Source organism: Mobula birostris, chromosome 7 (assembly GCF_030028105.1).
Source record: "Mobula birostris isolate sMobBir1 chromosome 7, sMobBir1.hap1, whole genome shotgun sequence".
NCBI lineage: Eukaryota > Metazoa > Chordata > Chondrichthyes > Myliobatiformes > Myliobatidae > Mobula > Mobula birostris.
Genome location: NC_092376.1, coordinates 45135929 through 45163051, shown reverse-complemented (window position 1 = coordinate 45163051; position 27123 = coordinate 45135929). Strand labels below are relative to the sequence as shown.

At 40.9% G+C, this 27123-nt stretch overlaps 1 protein-coding gene across 4 annotated transcripts in view; it reads left to right on the top strand.

Annotated features, from left to right (window-relative positions):
- Positions 1-27123, top strand: part of LOC140200156 (gamma-sarcoglycan-like) — a 630311-nt gene that overhangs the window by 108357 nt on the left and 494831 nt on the right. For 2 of the 4 annotated variants that reach the window (XM_072263045.1, XM_072263048.1), the window contains exon 2: positions 5100-5198. The gene's annotated coding sequence lies outside the window, so the exon portion shown is untranslated. Of the gene's footprint in view, positions 1-5099; positions 5199-5219; positions 5240-13151; positions 13282-27123 lie in introns of those variants that run through there. The other 2 variants (XM_072263047.1, XM_072263043.1) reach the window with 2 other exon arrangements.

Genomic DNA, 27123 nt, shown 5'->3' with positions numbered 1-27123 from the left:
CTTCCTTGATCTAGGAAAGCATCAGTAACCACTGTCTTGTTACTCTTCTTACACTTCATCTGAACTGGAATTATAGGAAGTTTACAATCATGTTCACCAGTTCCCATAAGACCATTAGATGCCAGAGTAGGTACTTGCTGCTGTTTTTGGTTAATTCCTGGATTGTCTGGAATCTGCACCCTTTTCATAAGTTCTGGACTCAGTTTCAGCTTCACTTTGCACAGTAGCCACAGTAATGATAAAGCTACTTCCTTCAGCTTGAGAACAAATTTGTGATCTAGTTGTGTTCACACCTTTACTTCCTGTCGGCAATGTAGCTTTGTATGCATTCCAAAACATTGGGTGTAGCAATCTTTAGTTGTTTTTCAATAAAATCAACAATATCATTGGAAGTATCCTTACAGTTATGCTTTTCCTGCAGTTCATACACCACTGATCTCCATTCTTTTCTAAGTTCATCAGGCACTTTATTTATGACAATCCTTATTTTAGCTGGCGCATCCAACTCACACATGTCTTCCATTGCGTTGCAACAACTTCTAAGAAAAAGTCTGAAGAGCTTTCAAGTCTTCCAACTTAGTATACCACCAAGAAAGAGCCTTTTCCATGTAGGCCGCAGCAATTCTGTGCTCCTCACCAAAATGGTCCTGCATTAAAGTTTAGGCCGTAGATATCCTTGCTCCGGGCTGGCCTGCTGGCAACTAAACAAGCTCTCTCGGGTAACCTCCAGTGAACTGTTTAAGTAAATAGAGACGGTCATCAGAACTATCAGTCTTGCCTCCAATGCTAGTCTTGAAAGCCCTCATAAGTGAATGATACTGCTATGGATCACTGTCAAAGATTTGATTCTCTGTTTTAGACAGGGATGCAATGCATTGTTGTTGCATCACTAAGCTTGTTGTTTCCTTTCGTGTCCTTATAGCCTCCAGGGCGGTATTTAGACCTTTGTCATCTGAAACACAAGTGTAACCATAACATATATCAATGTCCTCAGAAGCTCCTTGTGCTCTTGGCGTGGACTCAGAGTGCCTCCTTGGTACAGGCTGAGAGTGAACACCCTGAATTACCCCTTGGGGTTCAAAGTTGTGGATCATAGAAATCTGATTCTCAAATATATCGACATTGACATTGAGTATGCTGGATTTTCTCAGTTCCTTGTCAACATAGGAACTCTCACCAGAGAACTGCTCTGATATAGCATGCTTGGCACCCACAGCACTTGCAGCCCTTAGCACTTTAACTTTAGCCATCTTCCTGCAACTTAAGCTGTTCCATTTTTCTTCAAAGTTGCTCTTCAATCTGGCTTCTACAAAGCTGTTCCGCCTGTTTTTCCAGTGTGTGTTTATCCCTCAATATTTGTTGTCTTACATAAAACTCGGCTAAATTAGCCTCCATTCTAATGCGTACGGATGTGGTATCAGATGCACAGGATGTCTGCTAGTGACTGTAGAATGTGCTGCACATCCGTTAGACACACTGTTCTCTGCACACACATCATTCTGTAATTCATCACCTTTATACATAGTCACAGACTGTTCTTTGGCTTTGTAAATATTTTCATTTACCTCAGGGAACTGATCTTCAGCATCACATATTTGTATAATTTCTCTTAGATTGGGCTTCAAGGTCACTGCTTCCAGCTGAACTCATTTTGTCTTCCAAATGCACAAATCAGACGAAACAGTGGCAGTGTCAATTCAGCTTTTCAACAATGGAAGCAAATCAATTCTTCAGCCTTTCAACAGAATCAAGAGTCAAGCACTTCGGTAAACACCACAAGACAGCTTTTCAGTCCAACCCAGTTGGATACGGCAACAATGACCACTCAAAACTGTGTTTCAAACCCAAACACACAGCATGAATCAACAAAAGATCATTACTTGACACAAGCTGCTCCAGGCTGTGGTGCTTCTAATTTCTCAGACACATCTGAATGCTTATCTCGTTTAAATTAGATTAGATTCAGCTTTATTGTCATTGTGCCAAGTACAGATACAAAGCCAATGAAATGCAGTTAACATCTAACCAGAAATGCAAAGAATAGTGTTATTTACAAAATAACTGTGAATAAAGAGTGCTACGGCACACAAATATACAAACGTTTGTAAAAGTACTGAGACAGTACAATAGGGGTGCAATACTGCTTAGCGCTGTGATGTGAGGTTCAGCAGGGTCACAGCCTCATTGAAGAATCTGTTCTTGTGCCTGCTGGTGCGGGAGCGGAGGCTCTTGTAGCGCCTACCAGATGGGAGGAGAGTAAAAAGTCCATGGTTAGGGTGAGACACATCCTTGATAATGCATTTTGCCCTGCCTAGGCAGCGTTTAAGGTAGATATTCTCAATGGTGGGTAATTGGCTGCCGATAATCCGCAGGGCAGTTTTCACCATACGCAGGAGTGCTTTGCGGTCTGATATGGGACAGTTGCCATACCACACTGAGATGCAGTTGATGAGTATGCTCTCAATGGTACGGCGGTAAAAGTCCGTCAGTATCCTGGGACAGAGGTGAGCTTTCTTGATGCTCCGCAGGAAATAAAGGCGCTGTTGCACCTTTTGATCAGGATGGAGGAGTTCAGGAACCAGGTGAGATCCTTGGAAATGTGGACATCAAGGAATTTGAAGCTTGATATGTGCTCCACTACAGCTCCATTGATGTAGATGGGGATGTAAGTGTGGCTCTTAGCATGCCTGAAGTCCACAATGATCTCCTTGGTCTTCTGGGTGTTAAGGGCCAGGTTGTTGTCGGCACACCATGCGACCAGGTGCTGGACCTCGTCCCTGTAGGCCATCTCGTCATCCCCTCTGATCAGGCCAACCACCGTGGTGTCGTCTGCAAACTTGATTATGGAGTTAGAACCATGTACAGGAACACAATCATAGGTGAAAAAGGAGTACAGAAGAGGGCTCAGCACACAGCCTTGAGGCACGCTGGTGTTCATGGTGAGAATAGAGGAGGAGAGGTTGTCTAACTTAACTGATTGGGGTCTGTTAGTCAGAAAGTCCAGGGTCCAGTTGCAGAGGGATGAGCTGATACCAAGCTGGCGAAGTTTGGCGATCAGCTTGAGGGGATCACAGTATTGAATGCTGAACTAAATTCAATGAACAGCACTCTGACGTAAGAGTTGGGGCTGTTCAGGTAGGTCAGGGCAGAGTGAAGTGCCGTGGAAATGGCGTCTTCTGTTGACCTGTTGGTGCGATAGGCAAATTGTTGGGGGCTCAGGGTAGTGGGCAGACAGGTTTGGGGGCTCAGGGTAGTGGGCAGACAGGATTTCAGATGTGATAGAACCAGTCTGTCAAAGCACTTTGCAATGATGGGTGTGAGTGCAAATGGGCGGAAGTCATAACTGCCAAAATATTTGTTAACAGAATGTAGCAGTGAAGCTAATCCGAAATCAAAGCAAAACAATTGTCACTTGCCTGTGACCATACAGACAGTTATACTTGCTTGACATACCCACAAGCTTCAATGATTGCTCTAAAAGTCAAACCCTTTATTCAATCCTTTATTAGCAATTAGCAAGCATACAATTAAGTGTTATTGCATGCTATCTCAGTGGTCAGCGAAAGATACAACCTCCGCTGGTCCCAAGCTACAAATTGCAATGAAGTAACCAGGAATAAATAACTTATTCTCTTTGCTTTACCACAACCCAACTCATGACTAGTTATCATAATAAACATCGTAAAAGGTTTAAAGGCTCAAAGGTTCATTTTATTATCAAGGTATGTATGCAGAATACAACTCCAGGATTTGTCTTCTCTAGATAGTCATAACATACAGAAAACCATAGAGTAGTTGAAAGAAAGATATCAATCCCCCCACGCATGAAAAGAAAATGAAACAAAAACTTGCAAACCCCAAACCCCCCCCCCAACCCCTCTCTCACACAAAAACTAAGATCACCCAAATCCCCAGTCTGCTAATCAGCAACAAGAAAGAATGGGCGAGAACATGATAAAAACATAGAACTGAAAGAGGTCAATACTACAGTAAATGCACAACACACAATGCAAGGCAAATAGAGATCAGCTACATGACTTCTACACCGTGTATATGACTTTCATTGTGCTGCTTATTTCAGTGCAAAATCCATACTGCTTGATTGCTTCAGATGTTGTTGAGATTAAATGTACATTATTAACATTAGTTTTGAAAAAGGACACCACATTCTACCTTAGTAATTGTACTTTATCATCCTGAGAAAATTTCGTCATTTTTAAAAAATGAACATAATTAATTAGAGTATTGCATTTTCTTCTTAAGCCACATATGTTAATTGAGCTTTCATTGGCAATTGTGATTAGTTTTTACAAAGTCCAAGGAAAATGACTTTGGAAAATGTATAGGATTATTATGTATTAATTATTTATGCTGACCTTAATGGACAACTAATGACTATTTACTCTAGTAACAGAGACGCCCAGCTCATCATTAGAATTAGGCTTTCAACAATATCCATAATCATAATTGGGAAATATTTATTGGTGTTATAATTTATGATGATTCTTTTGTCTATATTATGCCTTGTCATCACCTGTATTAAACTAGATTGATCACATTGTTGTCTTTAGGATTACAATAAATGTTTACATTATTTCTATAAATGTTTGCAGAAAAAGGATTATTCTACATTTTTTAAAAAATAAAATGATGCAGAATGTTAGTTATTGGCAAATTTACTATGGCTGCCATAGGATAAATATCATTTAGGTTCATTCACTGGGTTAATTTGCCTTTGAGTTGATCAGAGGAACTCCAAATTAACAATTTTAACACTTGAAATATTGGAGCATTCAACTCTGACAAGAATCTCTCAAACATTTCTTCTGAGGGAGAAAAAAGAGGACGTCAGAAACATTCATTAGATCAGTTTGCATCAGAGGTTACCTATCCTTGGACCTTATCCTTTCTTTCAAATCTTGGCAGGCTGATGTTACATTGAAATACTATAATGAATTTTATAATTTAAAAATGTTCTGAAAATTGCCATTATGATCTTACTGGATGGAAATACTTCACATGTACTATGCCTTGTTGTATTAATTATTTACTGCTAAAACTCTGCTTGTTTTAACAACATTCTTCACTCTTTATTACAGATCTAGAATTCCAAGGAGCAATTACACATTTGTTTATTAAAGATAAGCAAGAAAATGCTCACCAGGTTGATGGATTCATTCTGAAGAAGAAAAAAGAATGTGAGTTGTGCCATCTTCTCATCACTTCAAAGCGTTTCAAGGTTTGCTACATGACCTGCAGTGTCAATATTTTATTTAAATGTATTACAGTTCTGGTTTCTACTCTAAAAGAAGGAAATATCAAATTAAGGAAGATAGTTGTTTCATGTCTCTTACATGTGGCCTTTACTCAAACAGAGCTGCAATGAGGTTTTCTGATGGTGGAGAGTCTACTTTTGTTTGTCTTTGAGCACTGACCCATCCAATCACCGCGGGATTTTCATCTGTAGAGTGAATGCAGGAAATGCTGGGAGCATTCAGCAGTGCAAACAGCATCCGTTCAGTTAATCTTTCAACTTTGACTTCATCAGAACAGGCAATAATTGGACATAAAACTAGTTTAATGCTGAAACAAATTGGGGAGAGGGGTTGGTGGAAGAAAATAATGGCCTTATGACAAATTTATGCAAGGTTAAAAAGCCATTGATAGCAATTTTTGCACTGATGTAAATGCAGAATACTTAAAATAATTGAAGGTGTGATTATTAGAAGATTGAAATATCGTTGTTGACAAAGCCTGTCTGAAAGCAGCCACTGAGTGAGTGGGCCAGTGAAGGAGTGGAGCTTTGAAACTTTGACTCGAGAGGCTTCGGTGAGAAGAGGCGGAGGACAAGCTTGCTCACAGTTAGTCTTTACAATGCCTCCTGAGACTGTGATGTGCCTCTCATGTGAGACGTGGCAGTCTTGGGGGAATGCCCCTCTCCCGCAGAGTCACATCTGCCAGAAGTGCATGCGGCTGGGCGATCTGGAAGACCGTGTAAGGAATCTGGAGCAGCAGCTGGATGACCTTCGACTCATAAGGGAGAATGAGGCAGTCATAGATGAGAGCTACAGGGAGGTAGTCACACCTAGGCTGTCGGAAGCAGGTCGCTGGGTGACAGTCAGAGGGGGGGAGGTGAAGGTGAGCAGACAGGTAGTGCAGAGCACCCCTGTAGCCATTCCCCTGAACAATAAGGTTACCGTCCTGGATACTGTTGGCGGGGTCGACCGACCAGGTGTGAGCCATGGTGGCAGGGCCTCCGGCACTGAGTCTGACCCTGTGGTGCAGAAGGGTGGGACGGAGAAGAACAGAGCTGTCGTCATTGGAAACTCTATAGTCAGGGGAGCAGACAAGAGATTTTGTGGACGTGAGAAGGACACCCGCATGGTTTGTTGCCTCCCGGGTGCCAAGGTCCGGGATGTCTCTGACCGGGTGCACGACATCCTGGTACGAGAGGGAAAGCAACCAGAAGTCGTGATACATGTAGGGACCAACGACATAGGCAGGAAGAGGAATGAGATCCTGAAGTGTAAGTTTTGGGAATTAGGCAGAAGGCTGAAGAACAGGACCTCAAGGGTGGCGTTCTCAGGATTGCTGCCAGTGCTACGTGACAGTGCTGGTAAGAATTGGAGGAGATGGCAGTTGAATGTGTGGCTGAGGAGTTGGTACAGGGAGCAGGGTTTTAGGTTTTTGGATCATTGGGATCTCTTCTAGGGAAGGTGGGACCTGTACAGATTGGATGGGTTGCACCTGAACTTGAGGGGGAGCAATATCCTTGCAGGTTGGTTTACTAGCATGGTTCGGGAGGGTTTAAACTAACTTGCAAAGGGGATGGGACCCAGAGTGATATAGCATTGAAAGAAGTGCATGGAGTAAAGCCAGATCTAACATATAGAGAGGCTTTGAGGAAAGAGAAGCAGAATAAACGATGTAAAGACAGTAAGGTAGAAGGGCTGAAATGTGTGTACCTCAATGCAAGATGCATCAGGAACAAAGGTGATGAACTGACAGCTTGGATACATACATGGAATTATGATGTGTGGCCATTACAGAGATTTGGCTGGCACCAGGGCAGGAATGGATTCTCAATATTCCTGGATTTCAGTGCTTTAAAAGGGATAGAGAGGGCAGAAAAAGGGGAGGAGGGGTGGCATTACTGGTCAAGCATACTATTACAGCTACAGAAAGGGTGAGTAATGTAGCAGGATCCTCTTTTGAGTCAGTATGGGTGGAAGGCAGGAACAGGGAGGGAGCAGTTACTCTGTTGGGGGTATTCTATAGGCCCTCTGGTGGCAGCAGAGATACAGAGGAGCAGATTGGGAGGCAGATTTTGGAAAGGTGCAAAAATAACAGGCTTGTTATCATGGGTGACTTTAACTTCCTTAATATTGATTGGCACCTGATTAGTTCCAAGGGTTTAGATGGGGCAGAGTTTGTTAAGTGTGTCCAGGATGGATTCCTGTCACAGTATGTGGATAGGCCGACTAGGGGGAATGCCATACTAGATCTAGTACTATGTAATGAACCGGGTCAGGTCACAGATCTCTCAGTGGGTGAGCATCTGGGGGACAGTGACCACCGCTCCCTGGCCTTTAGCATTATCATGGAAAAGGATAGAATGAGAGAGGACAGGAACATTTTTAATTGGGGAAGGGCAAATTATGAGGCAAAAGGCTAGAACTTGCGGGTGTGAATTGGGATGGTTTTTGCAGGGAAATGTACTATGGACATGTGGTCGATGTTTACCGATCTCTTGCAGGATGTTAGGGATAAATTTGTCCTGGTGAGGAAGATAAAGAATGGTAGGGTGAAGGAACTATGGGTGACAAGTGAGGTGGAAAATCTAGTCAGGTGGAAGAAGGCAGCATACATGAGGTTTAGGAAGCAGGGATCAGATGGGTCTATTAAGGAATATAGGGAAGTAAGAAAGGAGCTTAAGAAGGGGCTGAGAAGAGCAAGAAGGGGGCATGAGAAGGCCTTGGCGAGTAGGGTAAAGGAAAACCCCAAGGCATTCTTCAGTTATGTGAAGAAAAAAAGGATGACAGGAGTGAAGGTAGGACCGATTAGAGATAAAGGTGGGAAGATGTGCCTGGAGGCTGTGGAAGTGAGCGAGGTCCTCAATGAATACTTCTCTTCGGTATTCACCAATGAGAGGGAACTCCATGATGGTGAGGGCAATATGAGTGAGGTTGATGTTCTGGAACATGTTGATATTAAGGGAGAGGAGGTGTTGGAGTTGTTAAAATACATTAGGACGGATAAGTCCCCGGGGCCTGACGGAATATTCCCCAGGCTGTTCCATGAGGCGAGGGAAGAGATTGCTGAGCCTCTGGCTAGGATCTTTATGTCCTCGTTGTCCACGGGAATGGTACCGGAGGATTGGGGAGAGGCAAATGTTGTCCCCTTGTTCAAAAAAGGTAGTAGGGATAGTCCGGGTAATTATAGACCAGTGAACCTCATGTCTGTGGTGGGAAAGCTGTTGGAAAAGATTCTTAGAGATAGGATCTATGTGCATTTAGAGAATCATGGCCTGATCAGGGACAGTCAGCATGGCTTTGTGAAGGGCAGATCGTGTCTAACAAGCCTGATAGGGTTCTTTTTTTTAATATAATCTTTATTGAGTTTTCAAAGTGAATACATGAAAAGATAATGTCTGCCCTCCCCTTAACCCTTCCCCCCGATATATATTCCTACCTAAAAAAAAGAAAGAAAGAAAGAAGAAAAAAAAGAAAAACTGCCTGGATATTGGAAGGTTTCCACATGCTCCATGGGATTCAAAATAAATTTAGTATATTTATTTATTACTTTCCCCAAGGGACCAAGGTCTTTATCATCGGAGCAACTAAATATGCCATCCTATCTTTTGTAAATAAGGGCGCCAAATATTCAAAAATGTTTCATATTTATCTCTTAAATTATAAGTAATTTTTTCGAGTGGAATAGAACTAGCCACTTCATTGTTCCAACGATTCACACTTAAATATGAATCAGATTTCTAAGTAACTGCTATAGCCTTCTTAGCTACTGCCAATGCAATGTTTATGAATTCTTTCCGATATTTATTCAATTTAAGTTTTGGTTTTATCCCTTCAATATCACCTAATAGAAATAATACAGGGTTATGTGGAAGTTGAGTTCCAGTAATTTGTTCCAATAAGACTCTTAAATTTATCCAAAAAGGTTGAATTTTAGAACAAGACCAAGTAGAATGTAAGAAAGTACCAATTTCTTGATTACACCGAAAGCATTGATCAGATAAATTTGAATTTAATCTATTTATTTTTTGTGGTGTAATATATAATTGGTGTAAAAAGTTATATTGTACTAATCTAAGTTGAACGTTTATTGTATTTGTCATACTGTCAAGGCGCAGTCTTGACCAATTTGTTTCATCGATATTAATATTCAGATAATATTGAGATAAAAGTGAAATTTTACCTCTTACTAAAGGAGACTATAGCCAATGTCGACTAGCAACCCAATTTAGATGGCCGGTAAATGGTATAAAGTATTTAGGTATAAGACTTGATAATGATGTAAAGAATTTATATAAATTTAATTATTTACCACTATTGAAAAAAATTCAAGAAGATCTTGACAAATGTATGATACTACCAGTAACATTAGTGGGTAGAGTCAATGTTGTAAAAATGAATATATTTCCTAGATTACAGTATTTGTTTCAAACATTGCCAATACAAGTGCCACAGAAATTTTTTCAAGAGTTAAATAAATGTGTGAGGAAATTTCTTTGGAAAGGTAAGATGTCAAGAATATCATTGGAAAAATTGACATGGAAATTTGAATTAGGAGGGTTACAACTTCCAAACTTTAAGAATTATTATAAAGCAAATCAACTTAGATTTATTGCATCTTTCTTTGATGATCGAAAACCGGCATGGATTAGAATAGAATTAGATAAGATAGGAGAAAATACACCCAAAGATTTTATATATAAATGGGAATCTAAATGGATACGGGAAAAGAAAGAATCTCCTATATTAAAACATTTGATTGATCTATAGAATAAGATATATGTTGATAATGAAATAAAGAAATCTTTATTAGCAAGGAGACCTTTGTTCCAAAACAGACGTATTCCTTTTACTTATATTTATATAATTGGTACCAAAAAGGGATTAGATCTATAGGAGACTGTTATGAACGAGGTATATTGATGTCATTTGAACAACTAAAGAATAAATATAAAATATCAAATAACACTTTCTTTTGTTACCTTCAGTTAAGGACTTACTTAAAAGGCAAACTGGGTCAAACAATGTTTTTGCCAAAACCCAATGAAATTGAAATTTTAATTCAAAAAGGAAAAATTAAAAAATTTATTTCTTGTATGTATAATTTGATTCAAAAACAGAAAATTAAACAAGGAATCCACAAGTCAAAACAAAAATGGGAAACAGACCTGATAGAGTTCTTTGAGGAGGTGACCAGGCATATAGATGAGGGTAGTGCAGTGGATGTGATCTATATGGATTTTAGTAAGGCATTTGACAAGGTTCCACATGGTAGGCTTATTCAGAAAGTCAGAAGGCATGGGATCCAGGGAAGGTTGGCTAGGTCGATTCAGAATTGGCTTGCCTGCAGAAGGCAGAGGGTGGTGGTGGAGGGAGTACATTCAGATTGGAGGATTGTGACTAGTGGTGTCCCACAAGGATCTGTCCTGGGACCTCTACTTTTCGTGATTTTTATTAATGACCTGGATGTGGGGGTAGAAGGGTGGGTTGGCAAGTTTGCAGATGACACAAAGGTTGGTGGTGTTGTAGATAGTGTAGTGGATTATCAAAGATTGCAGAGAGACATTGATAGGATGCAGAAGTGGGCTGTGAAGTGGCAGATGGAGTTCAACCTGGAGAAGTGTGAGGTGGTACACTTTGGAAGGACAAACTCCAAGGCAGAGCACAAAGTAAATGGCAGGATACTTGATAGTGTGGAGGAGCACAGGGATCTGGGGGTACATGTCCACAGATCCCTGGAAGTTGCCTCACAGGTGGATAGGGTAGTTAAGAAAACTTATGGGGTGTTAGCTTTCATAAGTCGAGGGATAGAGTTTAAGAGTCGTGATGTAATGATGCAGCTCTATAAAACTCTGGTTAGGCCACACTTGGAGTACTGTGTCCAGTTCTGGTCACCTCACTATAGGAAGGATGTGGAAGCATTGGAAAGGGTACAGAGGAGATTTACCAGGATGCTGCCTGGTTTAGAGAGTGTACATTATGATCAGAGATTAAGGGAGCTAGGGCTTTACTCTTTGGAGAGAAGGAGGATGAGAGGAGACATGATAGAAGTGTAGAAGATAATAAGAGGAATAGATAGAGTGGATAGCCAGAGCCTCTTCCCCAGGGCACCACTGCTCATTACAAGAGGACATGGCTTTAAGGTAAGGGGTGGGAAGTTCAAGGGGGATATTAGAGGAGGGTTTTTTACTCAGAGAGTGGCTGGTGCGTGGAATGCACTGCCTGAGTCAGTGGTGGAGGCAGATACACTAGTGAAGTTTAAGAGGCTACTCGACAGGTATATGGAGGAATTTAAGGTGGGGGCTTATATGGGAGGCAGGGTTTGAGGGTCGGCACAACATTGTGGGCTGAAGGGACTGTACTGTGCTCTACTATTCTATGTTTTCTATGAAATGTTTAATTAGGAAGACTGTGATGCACTAGTCAGAAGGTGAGGTGCTGTTTCTTAAGCTTAAGTTGGATCAGTGCCGATGAGAAACCAACGTCAGGGAGATCAGAGTGCATGGGATAGAGATTTAAAGAGAGAGGGCAACAAAAATGTTGGCTCACTCATGCAGGCTAAACAACAGTGTATTGCAAAGCAGTTGTCCAATATGTGTTCCTCAACACAGAAACAACATTTATAAATATTAAACCCGATGTACTGAATTTACCAGAGTACAAGTAAATCACTTCACCTTCTAAGATTTTGATTTGCGGAACTAAAGTTTAATACTTTATGGAAGAAATTATGCCAAGCAATCACAAGGTGCTATTCAATAAAAGGCCACACTAGACAAAGATATCAAAATTTATTTGCTTGATTCCTGTCATACTTTAACTGAAAATTTGCAGTTCCTATGCAAGTTAAAGCTTGCACTATTGTATAGATAGCATTTGCTAACAGTAATCTCAAATTCCACTACTGTTTCTCACAGGCATTATGGAACACTGAACCATCATTTTAATGGTGGAAAGAAATCCTCTTTGTAAGCAGCTCATGCAACTACATTTTATTCTCAACTGTCAGAAGGGGGGGGCCAACTTTGGGCTGTACTGACATTTACTTGCAACTAATGCATCCAATTATTGGTCCCTTTTCTTTTATCTTGTCACTCCACCACTTAAGTCCTTGTCTCCTCATCCCGGCAAAGGCGGCTGATGGGTTGAAATGCCTTTCAGTGCTGTCCAGAAACATCCTCCTGATGACATTCCCTTTGAACAGTTTTAAATTTCACTGATGCACTTTTCTTTTCCTGTCATGGGTATAATTCTGTGATCCACCTATGTTTTGATATGTGGAATAATATGGAAATTAGATGAGTGCAGAAAACTGAAATAGGTTTACCTTTGCGATCTGGATAGATCTTCAAGCGTTCCAACCAAATTCTCATCATTTTGCAGCCAAAAATGATACTTGCTCCTCTTAAGTTTAATGTTAATGAGGTGACTACATTTCAGTGATGTTGGACTTGTCGTCCTATAGTTTAAAATGTTGGATAGTTTTTAAATCAGAGATATTCAATAAATGTGTTTTTTGATGAAAATACAAAAGATGAACAGTTTCATATAATTTCTACAAGCAGTAATTGATGTTCAAAAGTGACATGGCAATACAGTGAACAATGCTATTGAAACAGATTACTTATCTCTCTTGGATTAGGTATTACAAAAGTTGATGTCTCGAGACGTCTTTATGAATTCCAGAAAAGTAGGATTTCATGATAAATCTAATGCTCTGAGTGTTATATTCTGGGATTCCCTTCAGATTTATTAATAATTACATTTACAGTGCAATCAGAACGTAATCACATGTCATGCTTTTCTTTAACATGGCTTTGTTTGTATCATGATGAAAATGAAATAATAGGGTAAGATATAGATGAAGAGCACTGAAGCATCCATCTGCTTTTCTTTTAGTGGTCCCCTATGTGCTCCCTTAAGCAACAAAACCTTGGCTGACATTTCAGTTTCACATTGACGAAGTCCCATTCTTAGACCTGCCGTCTTTCAAGTTTTTATTAAACAGGGATCACAACTTACCTCTCAGGTAGGTTTAAAAGATCCATGACTGTTTCTTAATAAAAAAAAACAGCATGAAATTTATTCCGGTGTCCTGGCCAATATTTATCGTTTCAGCAACCTCACGAAGAACAGATTATCTGGTCAATAGCACGTTATTACTTGTGGGAGTTTACGGTGGGTGAAGTGGCCGCCTCGATTCTTACACCACTGCTGTGATTGCAACCGATACAGTATTTTTCACTCTTGGAACATTGCATCTGATATGCTAATATAGAATTCAACAAATTACTACATTTAACAATTAGGTAATAATGGTTTTCAGAACTGCAACATTAGTTCATCTAACCATTCTTCTTTAGCATATTAATAGCATTGTTTCATCTGTGTAATTACACAGCTATATTTTAGTTACTGTGTAGTTAAATTCTCGTTACACATGTTTATGGCTTCTGAAAGGCTTATAAAAGCTCATTTGATAAAGCTTTGTCAAAGTAAAACATGGTTAATTTATTACACGAATGGCTGACTTTCTGATACTTTGAATCTTTAATAATAACGTTAAATGTTTCAGTTTTACCTGATAACAGTCTAGCTAAATGAAAACATTAATGGGCTTCAAAGCCGTTGAAATTTTCAACAATTGCAAGCTGCATAATGCACACTGAAGATCCAAATCATACTCCTGAGCTAGATGAAGCTAGAAAAATTAATCAGCGGATTGGGCTTGTCATTAAAAAAAAAGCAACATGAACTTTTGTTTCAATCGTCACTACCACTTTTAAAATCACTTTTGAGTCTTCCATGCTCAGTCAAAGGGTGGACTATTCCCTGACCAGTAAAATAAGAAATCCACTGAATGCCACAATTTTGATGAGGCTGCTTGATACATGGAAGAAAAAAATACAGTACTAAGTTTAAAAAAACATTGTCAGCTAAAGTTGCTGTATTGTAAGGGATGCCTGGCAAATTGGCTGTTGCACTCAACATCAATGGGGAAATGTTTCTTTCTATATTTGAACAAATTCTCTCTAATGAAACAGATTTTCTGATTGTCTTTAGAGACCTCATAAGGGACTTCCAGTAGGCATTGAATACATTAACCTGAGAACTTTTCGCTCACCAAGTGAAACACTCTAATAACACTGCAGGTTATCTATCAGCTGTCTTGGCAAAGGCAGAGTTAATGATAAATGACTGAAAATTAGAATGAAGGAGTGGAACTGATTTGCTGCTGGTTTTGCTTTATTATTGCCCTGTACCAAGACAGTGAAATGCTTGTATTACAGACCGTTAACACAGATTACATTTTTATACAGTGCATTGCGATAGAACAAGGTAAACAATAATAATGTTCAAGAGTAAAAAACTACCAAAAAAGTGCAGTACAGATAAATGAGAAAGTACAAGACCATAATGAGGTAGATTGTGAGGCCAATAGTCCATCTTATTGTACAAGAAGTCCTTTCAAGAGTCTGATAGCAGGAGGGATAAATGTTCTCTGTGAACCAGGTGGTCTGTGCTTTCAGGCTGTTGTATCTTCTGCCTGATAGGAGAGGGGAGAACAAAGAATGTTGGGGATGGGTGGGGTCTCTGATTAATGGACAGTTCAAACCCCGCCCCCAAGGCAGTTAACTGAAGACAAGAACCTAAAAGATCACTGATGACAGTGAACATGAGGAAATCTGCAGATGCTGGAATTTCAAGCAACACACATCAAAGTTGCTGGTGAATGCAGCAGGTCAGGCAGCATCTATAGAAAGAGGTACAGTCGACGTTTCGGGCCGAGACCCTTCATGACGAAGGATCTCAGCTCGAAACGTTGACTGTACCTCTTCCTATAGATGCTGCCTGGCCTGCTGCGTTCACCAGCAACTTTGATGACTGATGACAGTGAGCATTCCTAAATATTATGAAAACATGGTACAGTATATTTAATTTGGGGTAGCCTAATTTTCATTGCAATAAGAGATTCATCACACACATGAACACTTAATAATATCTCCTCCTCGCTGTCCATTAGCACAGATGCACGGAAGTCTGTAAAGGGAATCCAGGTTATGTGCTTAGATCCTGTTTGACTCTCTATACACTCGTGACTGTGGCTAAGCACAGCTCCAATCACATTTACAAATTTACCAACACTATCACTATTGTTGGATGAATTATAGGTGGTCACAAGACAGTGTACCTGAGCAAGATTAGACACCGGGTTGAGTGATGCTGCAACATCATTAAAACTAAAGAACTGATTATTGACTTCACGAAGACGAGGGAGGGTCTTCTCACTATTTTTTTTCTGTATTTTGCTCTACTTATTTTAACTCAACTATTTATTAGACATATATTTGCTTACTGTAATTCAGTTTTTTCCTCTATATTTATTTATCATGTATTTCATTATACTGCTGCTTTAATGTTAACAAGTTTCATGACATATGCTGGTGATATCAAATCTGATTCTGATTCTGAATTAAAGGTTGTACCCAGTTTTCAGCCAAAGTAGCATTTGAGAAGATGAGGGATGGAATGTGCACCCCATACATTCAATAATATCAGCATACGAATGGACAGCATTAATTTCTAAGCATATTTGGCAGACTAACTACCCAATAGCATTCAGAAACCAACGCCCCTGAGATTCCCAGATATTAGATTTGTTATTATACCACAGCATTGAGGTGTATTTTAGCACTGAGTGGCATGGCAGTCCCCGAGGTTTCCTGTTATCTCTCTGACGGACAATGACATGGAAAGAATGACAATAGTTTCTCAGCATGCAGAGAAAAATTCCCACCAGGCTTTGGAGCCTATTGACTGAGTGAGTCTGTGTCCAAAGCACCATTCTCAGGGACCTGAAATCAATGTTTTTCAGTGATCTGGCAAGACCTGTAAAGGTGAGTACAGATCTTATATTTTGCTCTCTTATTAATACCTACCTTAATGTTTTCATCCTTCCCCTTAAATCCTTCTCCGTCACACCGCAGTCTTCTACTTATATCTTTTTTCATTCTTTAGATTACAAATTGACAATATTATTTTTTCGTATTCTAATGCTTGTAACATCAGAACTCTTCTCTGAACTTTTCATTGCATCCTGGTTCCTTCACTCCGCTCCAGCTGTCAGGAGTTTAACTGCATCCAGAACACTACAAACCTGCATTTCCCTGTCAACAGCCAATTGATAACTCTTCAGCTTCGTTTCTGCAAAATTAAACAATCATGGGGGTGAGGGGGTGGGAGAGAAATATGGTGGAGTTGTGAGGGTGAAGACTGAGAAGGTAACATTCTCCAGAGGGCAGTACAGTACATCATATATTCTATCTTTCTTAAGGACCAGCAGAGATAATGGTGCCCTATGTATGTTAGAGTGTGTTGAAAAATGCATTCAGTGAAGCAGCCAATACAAGTGAGCACAAACACTGCTGGCTGCTTCACTATATGCACAAAGTGAGCTCATCTGTACCTCCAGTTTGAAAGATGACATTACCTTTGAAAAGAACCTCACTCTGAATTGGTTCCACAACCTATGGACTCACTTTCAAGGACTCTACAACTCATGTTCTCAATATTTATTGCTTATTTAGCAATTATTATTATTTTGTTTTCTTTTTTAAAAAAATGAAGAGATTTTGATAATAATTATACTAACTGTAACTGAATTGCTCTCTAGGAAAGATTTAATGCAACACAGAAATCATTGAGAGTTGTGAGATCTTGACATGATCTGTAATTTTACTTGTGAATTTGAACTACTTAAATTTAAGTATTATACTCTTAAAGATACATCAAATCATTACTCCAGAAAAAGAGAGTAAATTCTGACTTGTAAGTCCCTCAAGTTGACTCTGAATTTTAACCACACAAACCTGGCTTCAAATAAATTTGGGAGTATAAAGTAACCACAATTGAGATTTTGTATCACTGATATTAATAAGAACCATAAACTTGATATATTTTCTGTTCAGACCTTCAAACTTCCAAGACTGGTGGAAAGTAAGTTGGTTTAATTTAACAAATGAGGGAACAAGCTAATACATTCTTCAGTCTCAGATGTTTAAAGTATAGCTGAATATTTTGTGATTTTTGAGTTGGAATTATAGACCGGTTAGCCTAACGTCGGTGGTGGGGAAACTGCTGGAGTCAGTTATCAAAGATGTGACAACAGCACATTTGGAAAGCGGTGAAATCATAGGACAAAGTCAGCATGGATTGGTGAAAGGAAAATCATGTCTGACGAATCTCATAGAATTTTTTGAGGATGTAACTAGTAGAGTGGATAGGGGAGAACCAGTGGATATGGTATATTTGGATTTTCAAAAGGCTTTTGACAAGGTCCCACACAGGAGATTAGAGTGCAAACTTAAAGCACACGGTATTGGTGTGGATGGAGAATTGGTTAGCAGACAGGAAGCAAAGAGTGGGAATAAACGGGACCTTTTCAGAATGGCAGGCGGTGACTAGTGGGGTACCGCAAGGCTCAGTGCTGGGACCCCAGTTGTTTACAATATATATTAATGACTTGGATGAGGGAATTAAATGCAGCATCTCCAAGTTTGCGGATGACACGAAGCTGGGCGGCAGTGTTAGCTGTGAGGAGGATGCTAAGAGGATGCAGAGTGACTTGGATAGGTTGGGTGAGTGGGCAAATTCATGGCAGATGCAATTTAATGTGGATAAATGTGAAGTTATCCACTTTGGTGGCAAAAATAGGAAAACAGATTATTATCTGAATGGTGGCCGATTAGGAAAAGGGGAGGTGCAACGAGACCTGGGTGTCATTATACACCAGTCATTGAAAGTGGGCATGCAGGTACAGCAGGCGGTGAAAAAGGCGAATGGTATGCTGGCATTTATAGCGAGAGGATTCGAGTACAGGAGCAGGGAGGTACTACTGCAGTTGTACAAGGCCTTGGTGAGACCACACCTGGAGTATTGTGTGCAGTTTTGGTCCCCTAATCTGAGGAAAGACATCCTTGCCATAGAGGGAGTACAAAGAAGGTTCACCAGATTGATTCCTGGGATGGCAGGACTTTCATATGAAGAAAGACTGGATGAACTGGGCTTGTACTCGTTGGAATTTAGAAGATTGAGGGGGGATCTGATTGAAACGTATAAAATCCTAAAGGGATTGGACAGGCTAGATGCAGGAAGATTGTTCCCGATGTTGGGCAAGTCCAGAACAAGGGGTCACAGTTTGAGGATAAAGGGGAAGCCTTTTAGGACCGAGATTAGGAAAAACTTCTTCACACAGAGAGTGGTGAATCTGTGGAATTCTCTGCCACAGGAAACAGTTGAGGCCAGTTCATTGGCTAAATTTAAGAGGGAGTTAGATATGGCCCTTGTGGCTACGGGGATCAGGGGGTATGGAGGGAAGGCTGGGGCGGGGTTCTGAGTTGGATGATCAGCCATGATCATAATAAATGGCGGTGCAGGCTTGAAGGGCCGAATGGCCTACTCCTGCACCTATTTTCTATGTTCCTATGTTTCTATGAATGAGGAAATGCAGCAAACGGTTGAATGGGGTGAATAGGGGAGAAATATGCAGAATACTAAAGAGCAGGCACTTGCTGTCTTGAAGTACATTAGGGTGGATAAGTCCCCAGGACTGGATAAGGTGTCCTCTCAATCATTGTGGGAGGCTAGTGATGAAGGAAAATCCAGAGGTCCATGAGCCAGTCTCCATCGGAGATCAGAGATGGAGAGGGTCAGTAACTACAAGTTCCTCATTGTTATAATTTCAGAGGATCTGTCCTGGGTTCAGCACATAGGTGCCATTACAAAGAAGGTACGTGCCCCTACTTTCTTAGAAGTTTGCGAAGATTTGGCACATCATCTAAAACTTTCACAAACACCTATTGATGCACATTGGAGAGTATAGTCACTGGTTGCATCAAGGCCTGGTATAAAAATACCTGTACCCTTGAAATGAAAAGCCTACAAAAAGTAATGGAGGCAACCCAGTCCACCACAGGTAAAGCCTCCCCACCACTGAGCATATCTACAAAGAGTGAGTGAGTGAGGGAGGCCTTCACTGGTCACAGCTGACCATGTATATTGCGTCATAGATACGCAAGCCTAAGTAGTATGATATGGAGAGCAAGCTCTTGCCCAAGTGGCAAGCTCCCCCTCTCCACACATCTGATGAACCCAAAGGAACGGTAGAGACTGATACAGTTTGATTCCAGCTGTGTTGCAGGAGATGCTGGTCAGCATTGATTTCAACATAGGATTGACTTAGGGACTCCAGCACTGGATTTTACCCTTGGGTTTGACTCCCAAAGCCTTCCCCATAAGTGAGTATAGACACACAGCAATGGAGATTTGAGATCAGAGTTTTCCCTCTCCTAGGTGAGCTGCTAACCATGGCTGACGAGCCCCATTTGCCCGAAGCTACTGGTTTTATGGTGCCAGTAACCCGCCTTCGCCCCTTCTCCAGCCAGTACAAATTATTCTACCAGACTTAGCAGCTACGCCAGATGTGAAGGCCAGGAGCTGGACTTGGTTGTCAGAGGCTATTTGAGGCGCACGCCATTGGGAGCATTGGTAGTGGAAGCTTGTCCCCATCACCACAGCTGGCTATAACAACTTTAAGGAAAGAGTGCTGTTGCAGGAAAGCCACATCCATCATCAAGGAACTCCACCATCCAGACCAGGCTCTCTTCTCACTGCTGCAATCAAGAAGATGTAGAAGCCTTAGGTCTGATAATACCAGGTTCAGGAACAGTTATTATTGCTCAACCATCGGGCTCCTGAACTAGAGTGGATAACTTCACTTACCCCAATATTGAATTGGTTCCACAACCTATGGGCTCACTTTCAAGGACGCTACAACTTATTTTCTCAATATTTATTGCTTATTTATTTATTATTACAATTTTGTTTTCTTTTCTCTTTTTGTATTTCCACAGTTTGTTGTCTTTTGCACATTGGTTGTTTGTCTGTCTTTGTTGTGTGCAGTTTTTCATTGATTCTATTGTGTTTCATAGCAGTAACTGTGAACGCCACAAGAAAATGAATCTGAAGGTTGTATCTGATGACAAATATGTACTTTGATAATAAATTTACTTTGAGCTTTGTACTTTAACCACCTGTTAAGACAGACAAGCTATGGAACCACTTGCTTCCAGCTTATGCATCATAATGTTGGTGGCATACCTTCTAACTACTGACTTACTCACTGGAATTAAATGATAGAATAAACAATTTATTGTCATTAGAACTTTATGAATTATAATAACTAAACCAATGGTCTTTTTTATTTGTGGGTTGTGGTGTTATGAGCAAAGACTACATTTATTACACCCAATGTTGCTTTGAGAAGACAGTAATGGGTTTCCTATGTAATGAATGTGCCTCTCCATTGTCTCCAGTGAAGGAGCTCATGCTTTCTTCAGTGACAGTTTAAAACTTCTGAAGTTTATTGTAAGAACTGTTTAAGCTCATGCTTGATTCTTTACAATAATTCTACATTACTTCTGTACTAATTTATGTTTACTGTATATGGTTTCATTGCTATTTAAATACTTATTAATGATGTTTCCCATATTCCACAATGAACAGTGATTAGCTAAACAATTCCAGCCTATGAAAGTGTCCAACCATTTTCAACATAGTGGGAAATAAGTATTTGAAACAATTTTACTTACAGCAGTTATTCACTTCATAATTTCTAAAAAGCTTTGCACTTTTTATGGAGAGCAGACATTTCTTTTTTTTCAGTGTTCGTCATACATGTGATAAAGCTTGTTCATGGTGTACCTGAGTAATCAGATGTGCCCAGAATACTTTCCTGTTTGTTAGCTGTAAGTAGGTGTAGCTGCAAGCCCAGTATACATTGACTATCCAAATTGTCCTTGGGTTGTGATGATCTTCTTTCTGAAAGCACTGGAGACCTTCTGATGAAAGTGTTGTTGGATAGGGATTTACACCCAGCAGTAATAAAGGAAATTTAGTATATCTCCAGCTCATGATATTGTGCAACTTTGAGAGGAACCTACAAGTGATGGTGCTTTCGTGTGCTTACTGCCCTTGCCCTTCCTAGCACTTGATGTTACAGATTTGGGAGGTACTGTTTAAGTAGATCTGATGAATAATTGTAAATGATTCACACGACAGCGAGGATACTTTTAGTGTAGAGAATAAATGTGTAGGTGATGAATGAGATATCATTGAATCAGAGTCCTTTGTCCTAGATGGTGTCAATTTTCTTGAATGTCATAGGAATTGCATTCTTTCTAGCATGTAGAATTTTTTAAAAAATCTACACTAAACATCCATTATGGTTGGTAGAAAATCTCTGGGGTGAGGTTGAAACTTTCAACCTATTTTTATAATCACAATATATAACCAATTAAATATCTGATCTGTGGGAAGTTGATGGTGGAAGATTTGGTTCTGGTAATGCCATCGGCTATCAAGAACAGATGACTGGACAAATGAGTTGGTTATTTCTTGGTACCCATGTAGAACATGAATCACAAACCAGTTTTCACCATAGGCCGCAATAATGATTCATCAATAGACACCCTAAGTCAATCCTCTTATTGGAGAAAGGCCATTGACATTGTCCTGAGCTGTTTCCAGCTGTGTTTGGTGATGGTACTACAATGGATCACTCACTTCGCTGGTTGAAGATGGTTACAAAGGCAACTTTGGAACTCACACACAAGGGTCTTCTGTTGTTGAGGACAGGATTGATCTTAGAGCTTCCTCCTGTTGTTAGCTTTTTAAATTGTCTATCATTATTCATGGCTGAATGAGGATGAGATTTACAAGATTACTTTGTAGAGTTCATTGTTAATAACAAAAATGAAGTTACTTCAATGAAAATTGTGTTTTTCACAATAAAACATGCGAAGGTCAAATCTGCTTTGCATTTGATGGTGTGAGTACTTTAAATAGAAACATCCGTAGAGGAATCAGCAGCTAACCGAAAGACTTTTCTGAAGTTGTTTTGCTTCTTAGAAAAACAATTTGCAAAACAATAATCTTTTGGAACTTTAAGACGGACCAATGAACTGATGCCTTCAGGGACTCAAAAAGCACTTGCATCAATATGTCTTAATTAGATAGCAACACCGCGGTTATTGGTTTCTACTCACTTACTGGCAACTGTTGATTAGTTTGTTCTTGCTGATCGCCCATGCATAGTTTCTAAGGTTTTGTCTGCTATAAATTCTAATGCTTTACAACAGCCCTATTAAACTTGTCAAGGTCCATTGCTGAACCCTATTAAACTTCAATCTGGGTCTTGGCTTTCCACCAGATTTGCTGCATCTGTATTCCATCTGCAATTTCAGAATTTAAGATGCAGTTTTACTTTTCTTCCCCTCCCTCTAAAACACAATGACTCTGTGTGCCTGACTGCAAATTCCATTCCCTTTGCTAATAGCAGAGTCCCTCCTTGGAAATTATGAGTAAGTGAGCTGGTCTGTTCATAAGCTTGATTCATGTCGGGTTCTAAGTTGAGATTCAGACCTCAGTGCTGGGTCATCACTAAAGATAGCTATTTCTACTTCTGGAACATCTCCCTACCTTGGCTTATTTAACCCTGAAGTCCTTAGGCATGAGTTTTTCACTCTAAATTTAACTTTCCAAAATGAATTTATATTCATACTTTCATTCCAGTCCCTGTAAACTAAAGATCATCCACAATTCTACTGCCCATGATCTAAATCCCATTTATCATCGCCGTGTGACTACTGATCTATACTGGCATGAGCAATATTTAAATTTTACAATTATCATGCCTATTTTTGAATATCCATGATTTCCCTGCTGTCTTGTTCTGTAATCCCATTTAATGCTACTCATTAAGATAGCTGTGTTCCTCAATCATAGCCTCTTGATCACTCTGAATACTGAGCACCCTAAAAATTGCTTTACTGCAGGGAATAGTTCCAGAACACCTTCCTTTCTGCTTTTCTTTCCTCCTTTATGTTGATAAAGAGCTACTCCTTTGATCAAATGTTTTAGTTTCTGCATTTATGTATAAAAGACCTTGATAGCATTTATTTTGTTGGATCTTGCACCTCTCGGGTTCTTTGGGGAGCTGTGCCATGTTCCTCAGAAATGGCAGTCGCGATTGCTGATGATTCTTTCAACTTCAGTAACTGTCGACCTCACCAAAGTGGTCATTCTTTATAAGGCCTGCTTTAGGACAAGCTGTTAAACTGTAAAGGCTACCACCAACAAATAAAAATCAGTGTTAACCTTAAATGTTCAAATGTGGAGGAAGTAATGATTTTGGAATTCAAAGATTTGTTGATAGTGTTTGACAGAAGTTTATATTTAAAATGGTAGCTAGAAAATAGATTGTGCATTGTTCTTATCTATGTAATGCAATTGCTCAGTCAACGGTGAAAGCGAGCTACCTGGAATACTGATTAGAGACCACGTAATTGTCAATGACAATAGAGTTACTGACATACATATCTGCTGTGGGCAAAATAGGCACTCTCAGGCTTGGACCTTCAACTGGATGTGTTACATATAAACGTGATCTTTGGACTATCTTGCTTTTACCAATGCCTTCATTTTGAAATTGCTAATTGAGTAGGAAGGTGGGAAAAGGATGTGTAGAAGACAGGATTCATGCCATCTCTTCTGCATGACATTTTTTCTTGTGTTTCGAAAGACCATCAACCTGCAGCGTAGGAGAATCCAGTACAATTAAAGATAAATTCAGCCTCTGGACACAGAGGTTTAGTAATAAGTGGGGCGACCCAGTTGCAGGTGACATGCAAGAGTTCACAGAGCAAGTTCTCGGTAAGGTCTAGAATAGTAAATCAAACCAGTAGAAGAACGATGAATTTGGAACAAGCTCCATGATGGGATGGTGAAAGATGAGGGAACACGTTACAATAATATTATCTGTTCATCAGGCATTTCTCTGTTCTTGCAAGAGGATGACTTGCAGTTTCCATTTATCCCAATGCACATAAAATGTAAATCACAGTTTACATACCGCCAGCGGACAACTAAAAGCAAAACTCATGAAATTGCGTGATGCTGCCTATAAACAAAGAACAGCCCATCCCGAGGCAATTCAACTTACAGTCGATGACTTTAACCAGACCTGTTTGAAGAAAACCTTGTCCAATTAGCACCTACGTGTAACCTGTTGTACCAGATGCCCCAACAGACTAGACCATTGCTACTCAATGATAAGGAATGCCTATCATTCCTTCCCGAGAGTTACGTTTTGGCAACTTGGATCATTTGGCTGTACGCCTGCTACCTACGTACAGACAGAGCCCAAAGAGCAAGGCTGCAGAAATCAAGACAACCCAAAGGTGGTTGCAGGAGTCCAAGGAACATTAACAGGATTGCTTTGAGTCAGTGGATTGGACTTTGTTCGAGAACTCGTCTGACGACTTGAGTGACTACAGCAGGGTCATTGCAGATACTATTAAAACAGAGGTGGATGGGTGTATCCCTACTAAATCATTCAGGCATTTCTCCAACCAGAAGCCCTGGATGAACGGGGCTGACAGGCGATTCTGTGGGGTAGACAGACGATTCTGTAGACACAAGAAAGAAACACAGATGGTAGTTTGTCTCCCAGGTGCCAGGGTTCAGAGGATGTTTCTGATCGCGTCCACGATATCCTGAAATGGGAAGGTGAACTGCCAGAGGTGGTGGTACATATTGGTATGAACATCATAGGCAGGAAAAGGGAGGACGTCCTGAAAACAGACTACAGGGCGTTAGAAAAGAAGCTGAGAAGCAGGACCTCAAAGGTAGAAACCTTGGAATTACTGTCTGTGACACGCGGCAGTGAGCTTAGGAATAGAGTGAAGTGGGGGATAAATGCGTGGCTGAGGGATTGGGGCAGGGGGCAGGGATTTAGATATCTGGATTATTGGGACCTCTTTTGGGGCAGGCATGACCTATACAGAATAGATGGGTTGCACTTGAATCCGAGGGGGACCAATGTCCTGTCAGGATATTGGGGAGAGTTTAAACTAGAATTGCTGGGGGGGTGGGAACTGAACTGAAGAGATGGAGGAAGGGGCAGTTGTCTCAAAAATAGAGAAATCTCATATGCGGTGAGCGGGAGGATAGGCAGGTGATAGAGAAGGAATGCGCTCAGACTAATGGTTTGAGATGTGTTTATTTTAATGCAAGGAGTATCATGAACAACGCAGCCGAGCTTAGAGCGTGGATCAGTACTTGGAGATATGATGTTGTGGCCATTACAGAGGCTTGGATACAGACAGTTCCCAACACTAGGTAGCAGCAAACAGCCAGACCTACCTAGCAAAGGCATGGATACAGACAGTTCAAAACAATGATAGACAGTTCCTTATCTTGCTCCAGCAATTGAACTAGACAGCAGTGCAGGCAATGGTTACAGGTAAGGCAAGGCTTCAGAGGAGTCAGGGCGAGGCAAGGCTTCAGACAAGGCAGGGCGAGGCAACAAATGGAAGGGGAACAGAAGGGATACAGACAGGGGGTATGAACAGGAACAATCCAGCAGCCAGAGGCTGAATCCTGATGCTATTTATGAAGCCAGCCCAAACGAGAATCAACTGCCTCAACAGAAACTGGGGAAAACCGGAAGACCTGGAATAAGGAACATGGACCGGACCGTGAACCGGAATGTGGATTTCACGGACCGGACCATGACACCTTCAGGAGAGTGAATCCAAGGAAAGCATCTGGTCCTGACAGAGTAACTGCCTGAGTGCTGAAGGCCTGTGCTGACCGGCTGGCTGGTGTATTCACGGATATCTTCAGCTTCTCGCTGAGGCAGTGTGTGGTACCCACCTGCTTCAAGCAGGCTTCAATTGTTCCAGTGCCTTCGGCTCATACTGGAGAATGAGGAGGTGATAGATAGGAGCTACAGAGAGGTAGTCACCTGAAGTTGCAGGAGGCAGGTACCTGGGAGACAGTCAGGAGACGGTAAGGAAGTAGGCAGCCAGGGTAGACTACCCCTATGGCTTTTCCCCTCAATAATAAGTATACCACTTTGTATACAGTTGGTGGGGATGACATACTGGGGGAAGTCACAGCTTCCAGGTCTCTGACACTGAGTCTGGCTCTGTGGCTCAGAAGGGAAGTGGGGAGAGATTCTGTGGACATGAAAGAGACACCCGGATGGGAGGCTGCCATCCAGGTACCAGGGTCAGGGATGTCTCGGATCGGGTCCACAGCATTCTTAACGGGGAGAATGAGCAGTCAGACGTCAAGGTACATATTGTACCAACGACATAGGCTGGAAAAGTAAGGAGGTCCTGAAGGGAGATTTTAGGGAGTCAGGCAGGAAGATGAAAAGAAGGACCTCCAGGGTAGTAATCTCTGGATTGCTGCCAGTGCCACGTGCCAGTGAGGGTAAGAATAGGATGATTTGGCACGTGCTAGATCCAGGATAGATGCTCTAAAATTATAACACAGAGGAATTTGAAGTTGCTAACCCTCTCCACCTGTGATCCCCTGCTGAGAACTGGCTCATGGACTTCTGCTTTCCTCCTCCTGAAGTCACTCATCAGCTCTTTGTTCTTGCTGACATTACGTGATAGGTTTTTGCTATGTACCACTCAGCCAGATTTTCAGTCTCACTCCTGTATGCTGATTCGTCACCACCTTTGATTCGGCCTGTGTGCTTAGCCTCACAGTCATAATTATGAAGTGAGTAAAGCAGAGGACTAAGCACACAGCCTTGTGGTGCACCTGTGCTGAGGGAGATTGTCGAAATGTAGTTGCCAATCCGATCTGACTTGGGGTCTGCAAGTGAGGAAATTGAAGATTCAGTTGCACAAGGAAGTATTCTGGCCTAGGTCTTGGTGCTTAATGATTAGTTTTGAGGGGATGATAGTATTCAATGCTGAGCTGTAGTCAATGAAAAGCATCCCAATGTATGCAT